The sequence below is a fragment of the Pinus tabuliformis genome, chromosome 3_2 (assembly GCF_031772625.1).
Source record: "Pinus tabuliformis cultivar Carrire ecotype Pingquan chromosome 3_2, CPIR1, whole genome shotgun sequence".
Classification (NCBI taxonomy): Eukaryota; Viridiplantae; Streptophyta; class Pinopsida; order Pinales; family Pinaceae; genus Pinus; species Pinus tabuliformis.
In genome coordinates this window covers 147166948-147181901 of record NC_142302.1, presented here as the reverse complement: position 1 = coordinate 147181901, position 14954 = coordinate 147166948, and positions in this window count along the sequence as shown.

The following is a 14954-nucleotide window of genomic DNA, read 5'->3' as shown; positions in this document are numbered from 1 at the left end:
CAATTCATGTGGTGTGAATAAGGGACTTGGCATTGAACACCACGTAAAATCTTTCGGTCGAAGGCCATTGATGTAAACCTGTCGCCAGAGGTGAGAAACTTTCCATTAAGGCATGCAAGCTTCAAAGTACTGAAAGGGTTGTTCCTAGATCGCCTTCTTGGATAATGAGCTAATGTCGACAAGAAACGATCCGTCATAGGAGGGCCTTAATGAATCCCACATCAATGACATGGAACAGAGCAAATGATTTTAATGGAGGTGAAAACAATCTGGTGATATACGGTTCAGGGTGGCAGTCATGAAAGAATGGAGCGAAAATGTATTATAATGGGTGAGACACAGGTGAATTCTCTGAATGACTTCTCTTGAACATATCGGCGACACTGACATGATGGATTGGTAGCATTAACCCCAAATGTGGATGGTGTGATGGAACCATGGTGATATGACCAGTGAATGGAACAACCCAACCCGACTAGGATGCGGAGTGAAAGTGTCATGTTCAAGAGCGACTTGCTACCAACAAAGTTTCTTCAAGTTTTCTTCCCAATTTTTCCCTAGTCATTGTTGACCAGTACCTCTTTATTTTTTCAAGCTTGAGGAGGATAACATATGCTTGTTCTATAATTTTCCCTTCGGGCAAACCCATCACTATGTTTTAACGAGCCTAGCGATAGTGAAACTCGTTCTTGTCTATTATGGACAAGTTTGTTGCTATTAGGTTTTAACGAGTTTAACGACAAAGATAACTCGGTCCTTTTCAATTTTAGAGAGTTTGAAAAGGAATGTAAAGGAAACTCCAAATATCCTTTTTCGTCATCAAATCCCTTAAGTTCGAAAAAGTATAAAATAATACGAAAGAGATGAATTTTTGGTAATTTTAACGAGCCAAACACGACAAGCGCTTGATCTTTTTGTGTAATAATCCCTCAGGTCCAAAAAGATTAAAATCTAAAGGAGGGATAGCACTTCCGGTCACTTTAACGAGCTGGAGAGGCCAATGGCTCGGCAATATTTTCATATTTTACAAGTCAGTTGAAAAGAGCTTAAAGGAGACTCGTTTTTGAGGAACGAGTGATAAATTCGGGTAGCAGCTGATTCCAGGTAAGGTTTGGAATTTTCCAATCACAGCAGTGTCACAAGGATGGCTAACAAGATCACTGTTCGCAGCTGTTCCTCAAAAGGGGTAAACAATCAAGTGGAGGTGAATGATCGGCCAATACAGAGTGGAGGTGATGATGAGAACACGACCAAGGCTTTAAAGGATGAAGTACTACATTCACGATGGTTATTTATCGGAAATTAGTTCATTTTTTAATGAGCTTAAAAAAGGGGGGAAAACTTGCTCATTGCTTATGTTTATTTTTTAACGAGCTTGAATTCTGCAATAAAACTGCTCGATCCAGTCGTATAATAAGGATGTCTCATCTAAGATGCCATTTTTGTGGAGCTTGCACCTTACAAAGCTTTGCTCTGGATCCTTTCTTTAGGTAAGTTAGGAAACGACTAATCCTATGAGTTTAAAGGGTTAGAGGAACTACAAATTTAAAAAATAAATAGTCGCTCTTCACTTGCACGCCAAAAGGTTTGCATGCCCCCAGGTATAGAGAAAAATTTCCAGGTTACCAAGAAAGTTTCATCCGTGTAGCGGATAAAATTCTTTCTCGGCGATGCCTATCAAAATAGGCAAAGAGGAGTGGTGTCACCCGGCATAAGCTTAACAAAGGTATCTTATTCCAGTCTGTTCCCATTTTCCTGTAAGGACGGGTTCGCCATATTAGTCATATATCCCTCGCGGAAATCAACCCTATACCCAAGGTTCTCCTTGTTATATACCTAGGGGGGATAATATGGGGTACCAAGGGAGGTACCCAAGGTAATAATGTAATAATGGGATTGGCCATAGTAATAAATAAGGTGGTTAACCCATGTCATGTAAGAGACCACAAGTAGTTAATAATAATGTAATGGGCCCATGGTATTAGTGGATGGTATGAGGAAACCATGGTAATGATGCATGGTATTGTATGTATGAGGCCTATATAGAGGCTAGAGACTCCATATGGAGAGATATGAAGAGAAGTATTCTTGTATGAACAGACATATGGCTTGTGGAGTATTCTCCTTCCTTAAGGAGTGAATGTATGGTGTTGCCCTACCTTAAGGGTTTGATCAATAAAGAAGCATTTCTATCTATTTCTCTCTTATTGTTTATGGGTTTGTTTGCATTATCTATAATATTTCTGGGTTAGATCTACAACAAGAGGTAATAATGTAATAATGGGATGGGCCATAGTAATAAATAAGGTGGTTAACCCATGTCATGTAAGGGATCACAAGTAGTTAATAATAATGTAAGGGGCCCATGGTATTAGTTAATGGTATGAGGAAACCATGGTAATGATACATGGTATTGTATGTATGAGGCCTATATAAAGGCTAGAGACTCCACATGGAGAATATGAAGAGAATTATTCTTGTATGAACAGACATATGGCTTGTGGAGTGTTCTCCTTCCTTAAGGAGTGAATGTATGGTGTTGCCCTACCTTAAGGGTTTTGACAATAAAGAATCATTTCATCTTATTTCTGGGTTATTTGCATTATCTCATATTTTTATATCAGATCTATAGTCTTTCTGGGTTAGATCTATAACAATTGGTATCAGAGCTACAACAAGTGGTATCAGAGCTCTTTCTTGGGCAAACCGTGGAGATTTTTTTTTTCATTTTTGCAGGGATTTTTTGGGTGGCGAATTTGCAGATCAAATATGTACGTTTTGGTGCAAGAACTATAGAATCTAATTGCAGATCTGTATTCCTTGTGCAAAAATAGCCGATTTAAAAAAAAAAATCGATTGAATCGGAGTCCGGATGAAGGAGATATCACTGATTTAAAAATCAGTGGGGTTGCAGACAATTTTCAGGGCAGCGAGTTTGCGGCGCAGATCTAGACGTCCTGGTGCAATATATACAAAATCTAATTGTAGATCTGAATTTTTTGAGAAAAATCACCCAATTTCAAAAAAAAAATCAGTTGAATCGGAGTCCGGATGAGGGAGATATCACTGAATTAAAATCAGATCTTTTTGCAGAAATTTTGGGTGACGGCGGGAGAGTAGCAGCGCATATATGAAATTCCAGTGCTTGGATCAAGATTTCTACCACATGGGCAGATGCAGAGTTGTTGTTCCATTTCTAAAAACAGGTTATAATAGAGATTCTGAGCAATATTGACGAATCTGTGACCATTACAATTTTTCACCAATATTTTTGTGATTGCGGGCCTAGATCGGAGTTCGAAGGACTTGTATAAATTTGACGGTTCTCACACATCAACATGGCTAGCAAAAATGGAGCAATATTTCAGATTGAATCATATCCTAGATGATTGGACTAAGCTTAGGGAGGGGACCATGTACTTGGACAATGAACGATGGAAATGGGCGGAATGGCATCAGCGTTGCAATGGACCTTTTCAAAATTGGGATGCCTTCAAAAAAGCTCTTATAGAGCACTTTGACCGTAAACCAAATCTTGTGGATAATCACACACAGATAGACACACAGCCTAGCAAAGCTTTTATTTTTACAGGAAAGAAGGAAACCAAGGAACCAAAAGGGTTATTTTTGGCTGGTATCTCTGTATTGTAGGTTCATGGATTGATTCAGAAGGAGAAAATCATTGTGTCTATCAATCCGAGTTGCAAAAAAAATCTTATAAATGTCAACTTGGAAAAGAAATTGCAAGTCCCAGCAAAACAAATTGAACATACAGAGGTTGATGATAAGGATGTTCAAATCTATAAGGATTTGAAGCTTTCTATGGATAAGTATTTGTTTCATGGTGATTTTTATGCTTCAGATATGGATAACATGGATGTTGTTTTGGGATACCCTTGGATGGAATCCGTGGGTACTATCAATATTAATGTGCAGAAGAAATTCCTGAAGCTATGGTATAAAAAGAAGAAAATTACATTACAGGAGATTTCCATCCATAAACAGGTAGAGCACATGGAGGCTGAAGCAGAAGATGTTCAAGGGACTGACATATCAGATGATGAGCAGTTGATGTTCGACAATCAAACACAAACAGAGGCTGAAGCAGAACAGGGTATAGGTGCTGACACATCTGACGAGGGTTCAGTGGTTGAAGTCATATTGAAAAAGAAGACACCACAAGAGGCACCACAGGAAGGTGAAGTAAAGAAAAAGCCATCGTGGGTTAAAACTTAAACATATCATCACCCACATCACCCAGCAAGACAACAATCAAGATGGCAACCAATTAGCCACATGGACAACAAAACCCGCAGGACAGATCGAGAGGAACAAAGATCCACCTACTACACTTCCACACAGAAGAGCTACCGCAGTCAACTTCCATCTCAAGCGAGCGAGGCACCAGCGAGATCGAGGGTTCACCTTTCTCTTGGATGGCTAGATGCACGTGCATGGTATCAGCGGACTACTCTCTTGAGTAGATCTTATTATTTATGTTCTTCCCATGTTTCGAGGACGAAACATGTTTAGGGGGGTGGAATGTTATGTACCTAGGGGGGATAATATGGGGTACCAAGGGAGGTACCCAAGGTAATAATGTAATAATGGGATGGGCCATAGTAATAAATAAGGTGGTTAACCCATGTCATGTAAGGGACCACAAGTAGTTAATAATAATGTAAGGGGCCCATGGTATTAGTTGATGGTATGAGGAAACCATGGTAATGATACATGGTATTGTATGTATGAGGCCTATATAAAGGCTAGAGACTCCACATGGAGAATATGAAGAGAAGTATTCTTGTATGAACAGGCATATGGCTTGTGGAGTGTTCTCCTTCCTTAAGGAGTGAATGTATGGTGTTGCCCTACCTTAAGGGTTTTGACAATAAAGAATCATTTCATCTTATTTCTGGGTTATTTGCATTATCTCATATTTTTATATCAGATCTATAGTCTTTCTGGGTTAGATCTATAACAATTGGTATCAGAGCTACAACAAGGGAGATAATGCAAATAACCCAGAAATAAGATGAAATGATTCTTTATTGTCAAAACCCTTAAGGTAGGGCAACACCATACATTCACTCCTTAAGGAAGGAGAACACTCCATAAGCCATATGCCTGTTCATACAAGAATACTTCTCTTCATATTCTCCATGTGGAGTCTCTAGCCTTTATATAGGCCTCATACATACAATACTGTGTATCATTCCAGATATACCTAGGGGGGATAATATGGGGTACCAAGGGAGGTACCCAAGGTAATAATGTAATAATGGGATGGGCCATAGTAATAAATAAGGTGGTTAACCCATGTCATGTAAGGGACCACAAGTAGTTAATAATAATGTAATGGGCCCATGGTATTAGTGGATGGTATGAGGAAACCATGGTAATGATGCATGGTATTGTATGTATGAGGCATATATAGAGGCTAGAGACTCCACATGGAGAGATAGGAAGAGAAGTATTCTTGTATGAACAGGCATATGGCTTGTGGAGTGTTCTCCTTCCATAAGGAGTGAATGTATGGTGTTGCCCTACCATAAGGGTTTTGATTAATAAAGTATCATTTCATATTATTTCTGGGTTTATTTGCATTATCTCATACTTTTATATCAGATCTATAATATTCTAGGTTAGATCTACAACAAGCGGTATCAGAGCACTTTCTTGGGCAAACCGTGGAGAAATGTTTTTATTTTTGCAGGGATTTTTTGGGTGGCGAATTTGCAGATCAGATCTGTACGTTTTGGTGCAATATCTATAGAATCTAATTGCAGATCTGTATTCCTTGTGAAAAAATAGCCTATTTCAAAAAAAAAAATCGGTTGAATAGGAGTCCGGATGAAGGAGATATCGCTGATCTAAAAATCAGTGGGGTTGCAGAGAATTTTTAGGGCCAGCGAATTTGCGGCGCAGATATGGATGTCCTGGTGCCAGATCTGTAAGATCTAATTGTAGATCTGGAATCCTTGTGACAAAACACCTGATTTCAAAAAAAAAATCAGGGGAATTGGAGTCCGGATGAGGAAGATATCGCTGATTTAAAATCAGCTCTTTTTTTCAGAAATTTTGGGTGACGGCGGGAAAGTTGCAGCGCAGATCTGGAATTCTAGTGCCTGGATCAAAATTTCTATCACATGGGCAGATGCAGAAGGGTTGTTCCATTTCCAAAAACAGGTCATAATAAGAATTCTGAGCAATATTGACTAAATTACAACAATTTCAACTTTTCGCCAAGTAAGTGAATTTTTTCAAAACTCTCTTCATGGCTTCTAGCAAGGATCTATATTTTACAGGAAAAGATGATGGTCCTACTATTGAAGAATTCATACAAAGAATAAAGTCCAAATATTGGATATGTTGGAAAGGTATGGTACGGCTTAATTTGACAGAAGAGGCTGACAGATGGTGGAGATCACTTGGCATCAAACAGTCCGACGACTTGTCGGATAAAGAATTTGAAAAATTACTTTTAGACAGATGGTCTCATGCCAGAAAACAAGATAAGGAGAAACATGTGGGTCTATTTCCTACTGGTATATCCTTATTGCAGGTTCATGGATTGATTCAGAAAGAGAAGATCATTGTTTCTATCAATCCTAGTTGTAAACATAATTTTATCAGTGTTAATTTGGCAAAAAAGTTGCAAGTCCCAGCAAAACAAATTCAAAATACACAGGTTGATGATAAGGATGTTCAAATCTATAAGGATTTGAAGCTTTCTATGGATAAGTATGTGTTTCATGGTGATTTTTATGCTTCAGATATGGATAACATGGATGTTGTTTTGGGATATCCTTGGATGGAATCCGTGGATACTATCAATATTAATGTGTAGAAGAAATTCCTGAAGCTATGGTATAAAAAGAAGAAAATTACATTACAGGATATTTCCATCCATAAACAGGTAGAGCACATGGAGGCTGAAGCAGAAGATGTTCAAGGGACTGACATATCAGATGATGAGCCTTTGATGATCGACAATCAAACACAAACAGAGGCTGCAGAAGAAAAGGTTACAGGTGATGATATATCAGAGGAGGGCTCAGTGGTTGAAGTCATATTGACAAAGAAGACACCACAACAGGCACCACAGCAGGGTGAAGTCAAGCAAAAGTCATCGTGGGTTAAAACTTCAACATATCATCACCCACATCACCCTGCAAGACAACCATCATGGAAACCAAGTAGTCACATGATGGATAAAAAGGAGAGACGATCCACCTACTACACATCAACACAGAAGAGCTGCCACGGTCAACTTCCATCTCAAGCGAGCGAGGCACCAGTGAGATCGAGGGTTCACCTTTCTCTTGGATGGCTAGATGCACGTGCATGGTATCAGTGGACTACTCTTTTGAGTAGATCTTATTATTTGTGTTCTTCCCATGTTTCGGGGACGAAACATGCTTAGGGGGGTGGAATGTTATATACCTAGGGGGGATAATATGGGGTACCAAGGGAGGTACCCAAGGTAATAATGGGATGGGCCATAGTAATAAATAAGGTGGTTAACCCATGTCATGTAAGGGACCACAAGTAGTTAATAATAATGTAATGGGCCCATGGTATTAGTGGATGGTATGAGGAAACCATGGTAATGATGCATGGTATTGTATGTATGAGGCCTATATAGAGGTTAGAGACTCCACATGGAGAGATAGGAAGAGAAGTATTCTTGTATGAACAAGCATATGGCTTGTGGAGTGTTCTGCTTCCATAAGGAGTGAATGTATGGTGTTGCCCTACCATAAGGGTTTTGATCAATAAAGTATCATTTCATATTATTTCTGGGTTTATTTGCATTATCTCATATTTTTATATCAGATCTATAATATTCTGGGTTAGATCTACAACACTCCTGCTGAAGCAGACCAGGATGCATGCCCCCTGGGTTTCAGTCATGTCCCCCGAAGCACTCACGCTCATTAGGTGGACGGACTGGGGATTGATGAGACATTCCTTGCGTGAAAAGACCATTCAAGGATGGTATATGACTATTTGCTATGCGTGAACTGGGGAATGAAAGCTGGTCTACGAGCTTGACCACTCTTCCTTCGTGCGGAAAACACATTACTCTAAAGAGTGAGGAGACAATGGCTCCCATGCAATAAATATAGTCTCGTCCAAGGAGTAGATTATAATCCAGGGGTCCTTGGACTACCATTATGTTCATGTGAACGGTTTTCCCTCTCAATGTAATGGGCACACTGGGAAGGATCCCTAACGGTCGACTGGTTCCTTTGTCAAAGCCTGTTAGATTTCTCTTTTCAGGCAACAGCGATGGTGAACCAAGCGCTTTCCAAGCATTTGAGGAAAGGATACTCACAGAAGCCCCTTCATCTATGATGGTACCGGCCATAACCATTCTATATACTTGAGTGATGATTCAGAATGGTATACTAGCCGGTAAACAGGGTCTGCCTAGTAGGTTCCAGTCAAAGGAAACGACCAGGTTGCTTGGAGGTGGGACCGAATAGATGGCCGGGTATGACTCTGACGAACTTCCTTCCTACGGTAAAGGAACGGGTAAACTGCCCCCATGTTCATCGGAGTTTGTGCTTACAAAGAGAATTTGGACGGTGTCATATTTGTTCTCTTCGGTGACTATATCATCTGAAGACGGAACCTCTGAAGGCAAGACCGGGTCAACTGCTGCCTCAACCTTTTGACTTTCGTCAATTATGGATTTATATGGTTTATCTTCAATGATAGATGCTTCGGTCGACCACAAGGGCATGTCAGCCGTATTTTCAACTAGTGACGGACTCGGTAAGAGTTCCTTATATCCAGGAGGGAGTTGTAACGGTGAAACCGGACGGTCGTCCAAAACTCTTTTAGCCTCATATAAGAAGGGACAACGGTGAATGGCATGATTGCCTTCACACAGTCTACAAGGAAGTTTACCTTTTCCTTTTTGTCCAGGGGCTTCACTTTCACTAGTTGACGGTGTACTTTCAACATGATCACCAGAGGTTGACGACACCGGGTTGTGCAAACAAGGAGACCAGTCCCTTAGGATCTGAGGGATGCAAGGAAAATCTCTATGATAGTGGTCTCCTTTGGAAATGACACATGGCGATTTAGGCCTGGTCGGTGCAGTGTGTGGATTTTCATTAGACGACACTTGGTTGCCCCTTTTCGCCTTTGGCTCCTTCTTCTTCTTCTCTTTCTTCTTCTTTTCCTTCTTCTTCTCAGGTACTTGATTTTTGGCTTTACCAGCTTCATCAAGCGAAGAGGAAAGAGGAGAGGAAGAAATGGACGAAGTAGAGGGTTGGGGGGTAACTCTGGAATCGTTTAGTTGCTGACTTGATTGCTCAGGAATTACGGTGTTTTGAACGATGGAGGTTGAGAAGAGCCATACGGGCAAGCCGATTGTCAATCCTGGAAGCGACAATGTGGCCATATGGGGCGCACCAACATCTCCCCAAGAGGAGAAGGGACTAGGATTTCCTCCAAGGAGAAATCCTTGGTTGGTGGACTCCATTTTCCTTCAACCTAAGACCAACGTAGGAAAAGTGATAATTGTTCCGTTTAAAATAAATTTCAGACGCTTTGACACAACTTGTTTTTTCAATTTTAAAGAGTCGAGAAAAAACAAAAGATGACTCTATTCGCCTTCAATTTTTAATGAGCCTGAAGTGACAAGTGCTCAGATGGACCTTTTCCGTTAAGAAGTCTGAAAAGGAACGAAAGGGACTGCTCTGGAAATCTAGACAGAGAGATTACCAAACCAATCGTAAAATTGCAGAATACTTTTTACAGTACGGTAGTCAATCTTCCTGAATGTTGTGTTCAGTGCATTCTGATCGATAGGGCGGCAGACACGGCTTCCTATGGATAAAGGATTAAGCCTATTGTGGTCTCCCAAAATATACTCGACGGTATGTGGGAGCACAAGTCCGTACTGGCACTTATCGTCTCAAAGTGGAGGAATCACCCAACCAACAGTGAAAACAACAGTTACCAGGTTTTACGACGCTGGAATATGTCTCTAGCCTAGACTTCTAGATGTTGTGCGTTAGGTTCCAAAGCGTTGTTAGATTCATTAAATTTATTTTATAGTTGATCTTGCTTAAGAAATTTGCCTTTCAGGTTCACCGCGTGATGTAGATGTATAATTCCTAAAATGCAATCTAAGATGATAAACAGTCGTTTAGTCTTCTTTTTGCAAATGAAAATCCTAGCTACTAAGGAAAGAGAGATGGCGTTCTTTCAACAAAGCGCAAAGAGCACACACTATATGCACTGTCCTAAATCAAACCAGCAAACAGTCTAAATGAAAATGCACGTGCATGTATTTGTTTTCAGCCTTCTTAATGTGTAAATGGCAAAAAGAAAGCTAATGCGCAAATCTGAATTATTTTTCAAAGTGACAATTACTAACAAGTTTCTTTTCAAAACAAAATGAGGACACTGACAACACTTTGCAATTTGGAATTGAAAACTTGCTTTCGACACTAGAAAAACTACTAATTCAGATCAAATACAATAGTAACAGGGTAATCAACTATCAAGAGCAATCAGACTCTCTTCTATGACTGAAAACGACACTTGCGACACTTTCAAATCAAGAAACGACAGTACAATTACGTTACTTCTTTGTAAAGGAGAACTGAAAATGACTCAAAAAATACATAAAAACATTTACAGTTCTTTGCACAATGGAGGCAGAATAACAGCAAGGAAAGGGGTTTCAAACAGAGGTGTACTGACTACAGGCAGCAAAACTCTTGAATAGATCTGAAAAGAGTGAACACAGAAACCAAAATTTAGGAACAATGCCTAGTCTGATCAGCGCACCTGTAACACAGTGAAACTGAAATGCAACGTACCTACTACATTCAGGAAGTGCGCTGAATTTGAGGTTCACAGAACAGACAGTGCGCTGGACCAGGGACGAGACTTTGATTGGGTTCCGGGTCACAGTTTGCAGTTCAGTTCAGGGATTTTGGTCGAGCAAGTGGTAATCAGTAAATCAATCACAGGGGTAGATCTAAGGAGGTTACTAGAGCCACCACAAGGGCAATTAGAGAGTTTGTAAATCAATTGTTTAATTCATAAACAAAACCTACAGATTGACTGAAGCAACGTTGATCTACTTTGCACTTGCATAGAAAATGCAGTTCGAAGGCTAGCTGGCTTGACTTCAGGCTCCGTCTGTAAGTTTATAAAATAAACAAATGTAGATGAACAAACAATCTACTCGCTCCCCAGTGGAGTCGCCATTTTGTTACCGGGAATAGTGTCTAAGCAGAACTACTAATCCCACTAAGGCTAGTAGCTACCTTAGAAACAAACAAACTTAAAACTACTTTCGTTTTCCTTTATGAAAGATAGATGAGAGAAGAATAGAGGAGACCAACCTCTGTCTTGCGCTTGGTTCCTTGCTCGATTCCTCTCTCTTCTGATAGTTCTTTGCTACTTGCTTTCTTGTATACCCAGCTTCATAGAGAACCTGTAGAATCAAAGCAGCATAACACTATACGAGAACATAGATCTATTATCATAAAAAATATAGGATCAGATGTAAATTGACCATACAAATGCATAAAACATAAATCATACAAGAGTATGGAGGAAAACTTGAATAACTTTATTGATAATCAAGAAAGAGCCAAGAGAATTACAACCAATTGTTCTGACCCAGCGTCATCCTCTCAGCAAGTAAGCCCTTCTTCACCTCATGAAAAGCTTAGATCACCCAACACTATGATGTTGCCTCAAGAAACCAACAACAATTCCTTACAAGATGCAAAATTCTAGCCTCTGGATCTCTGGGATGAGGGATCCATATATAGATGTCTGCAAGGGAGATGAGTCAGCTTGTGATTTGATTAGTGTCTTCCCTCTGATAGTTCTTGATTCCACTTGGAGATTAATGATCTCTTACTCATCCCTGGTCGAATTCAGATAGGCAAGTGTCACAGGAGAAGTTTCTGGAAGTTTCTGGATTGACCCTGCCATTTGTCCCTTCTCGCCCATCGCACCCCATAGAAGGGCTTTTTGAAATGCAACGCACCTACTATGTGTATTTAGGTGGGATGCAACGCACTTTGCCTATGGAGCAGGCGAAATGGTCCAATTTTGACCAGTTCTGAGTAGTTTTTCATGGAGAACTTCTGGGAGATGCTGTAATCAGTTGACCTTGTTCCTTTAGGGGTTGGAACAACACCTTTAGGGACTTAGGAGTCCTTGGTTTATGGACATTTTATGCTTGGGGTTGCAGTGCCCAAAAATGTCTATAACAAACACTCACAAAAAGCGAAACACAAAAAGCGACAGAAATGCAATGCAAGACATGAAAGGTGAGCTTACCCCAAAATAGCTAAGTTGAATGTGCCGACGACTCCTAGATGAAATATGGGATGTCAAAGATTCAAGTTCGATGTGAGGAATGAACTCCGCAACATATAGTTGATGAGTTTTGATAAAATCGAGGTTGTGACGCACATGCCACAAATCTAGGAAAAACGACACTTGGTGGGAGGTTTCTAAAATGATCCTTGCACGTAACCTCCAGCTGCTAAAATAAATCCCTGAATCAAGGGATGCCTTTGCATGCTACCTTGGGAGAAGAAATCCATGCATGCAAATCAATTTTTCTTGGTCGTGGAGGTAACCAGTCAACCTGAAGGCACATGCATCGGTCTGCGAGCCTGGGATGAAAATCCACGCAGTTTCTCGGTGGTTCAGAGATGGTTGCCCTAGAGGGATTGCACAATTTCTAGGAGGAACAGGTGAATGTCTCCCAAGATTGTGAAATTTTTGGGCTGAGCAGCTGTCTTGGGTCAGACTGTGCAATTTTCTTAAGGAAGCATGTCTGACAGTATTGCGCAATTTCTAAGCCTAGCAGGCTGCCGGCTGGATTTGTGCAATTTATGCTAACTGCTGGGCTATCCGTACTAGAGGGATTGCATAATTTTTGGGAGAAACAGGTGACTAGTGCCCGTAATTGTGAAATTTATTGGCTGAGAAGTTGTCCTAGGATGAATTACACAATTTTTGGGAGGAAGACTGTCAGGAAGAATTGCCGCAATTCTAGAGCTCAGCTAGGTTTCTAGCTGGGTTTGTGAAATTTCTGGAGGAAAGGATGGTTCCCCTCCAGAATTTCACAATTCCTAGAGGGATCTCCTCAACCAAAAATTGGCACTAAGCCTGAAAAGCGGCCTGTGAAGGGGGTGGAACAATCTTGCATGCACAAGCTGACAAGACTCTATGAAACAACTGAAGTTGATGTGCTTGACAGTGCAAGACATGCTGCTGAAGATGGTCGGTAGGGAGGCTCTAGAACGGAGCTAAGGAAAAATTTTGGAGGGTGGTTGTAGCCGCGACAATACATGGCGACACACTGGCAGAACGCCAGCTCTCCGAATGGACCTTATTTGTGAAAAGAAAGTCTAACACCTCCGGAAGCATTGTTCAATTTTAGTTCATCTTGGTTTTCACACTTGCTTGATTATAAGATGTAGCATCTGCCAATCTCTTGGTCGATTGACACACATTCCAAGCCAATTCAACACAGTTTTTTCAATTGGGTTTGAGGGGTATATTGGTGCACATGCAGTATAGTTGTGAGAGTCTTAGTTTCATCTTTGGTGTTGCTCCGCTGCCAGAAGACCTGGACAGTACCCCGACGAGTCACGCAGGAACACAAGCATTGCTCCACTGCCTGCGATCCTGGTCAGTACCCTGGTGGAGTTACTTGCATCACCTCTTTGCATAGGAAGCCTTTCTCTTCTTTCGCCTTATTCATTTTTCATTTTTGAAATTTTCCACTTTTCATTTTTTCATTTTTTCATTTTCATAACTGTGCATAGTACTTATCCATTTAAGAGGCGGAAGAGGGATCCCAATTTATTGAGTGCAGAAGAGGTTGTTCCTTCAGTGAATTAGTTTATTATATACCTCTGATGTTCCTGTTAAGGTTTTCCCCCTCACATTACTCTACTTGAATGAGCTGCCAAGGGTTAACCCAAAAAAATCGACTAGCGTAGGTGACACTAGTTAGCGCGCAAGCATTGTGTTTTCACCAAGGTTCACTTCGATCAGTACGTATTTTCCATCGATGTATCATGGACCAAAAGTAACAAGTTCTTCACATAGAGGCAGTATGACAGATAACCAAGTAGTGATAGTTACACAAGGTTTCTTGTACTTTACCCAGCTTGTTTCAAGAGTCCCACATGGTTTCATGCGAAACTAACCATCAGCTCAGGCTGAAGTGCCTCGATAGTCTGGGGTGTTTTGACTTCATCGTCAGATATATCATCATAAATAGGTGGCTTCGAAAAATAAATTGTGATAGAATCATCATCATTATCAAATATGGGAGTAAATGGATCACGATAACTACGATCAGAAAAATTAGCGATTTCATCAGCATCCTCATGATCTGATAAATCAAATAGAGGGGTAGATGAGAAGTGAACAAATTCATCCTCCGTGTTTCTAGAAAAGGCAGATGAAAATTCAAGTGGATTTTTAATTGAATAATTTATCCTCTCCATTGTCGGATGATGGACTGACATCTAGTGTGTCCTGCGAGTGATGAACAATGGGTGCATTCGTAGATGAAGGTACACATGCAAAATCATGGCTGGAAGGTTCACCAAAGATGTCAGGAAATAACGAAGGGGGCTTGGATAGAAGGGAATCATCCTTTGCCAAGTGTTGATACTCAAGCTCCCAGTCATACTCTTCATGAATGACAATGCATGTTGGTTGTGAAACACCAACTCCATCAATGGCCTGATCCTTGTTCACAATAAGTGTAGAGTTTGGAATGGAAGAACACAAGACAATATCATCCAGAGGATCATCCAAGTATGAAGACGTAGGTTGTGGTACAGAATTCATAAGACAACTCGATGGAATCACAACCAAATCTGCACAAAAATTAAGAGAAGTGATGCTGGGAAGATGTGGCAGTTGAACTGATG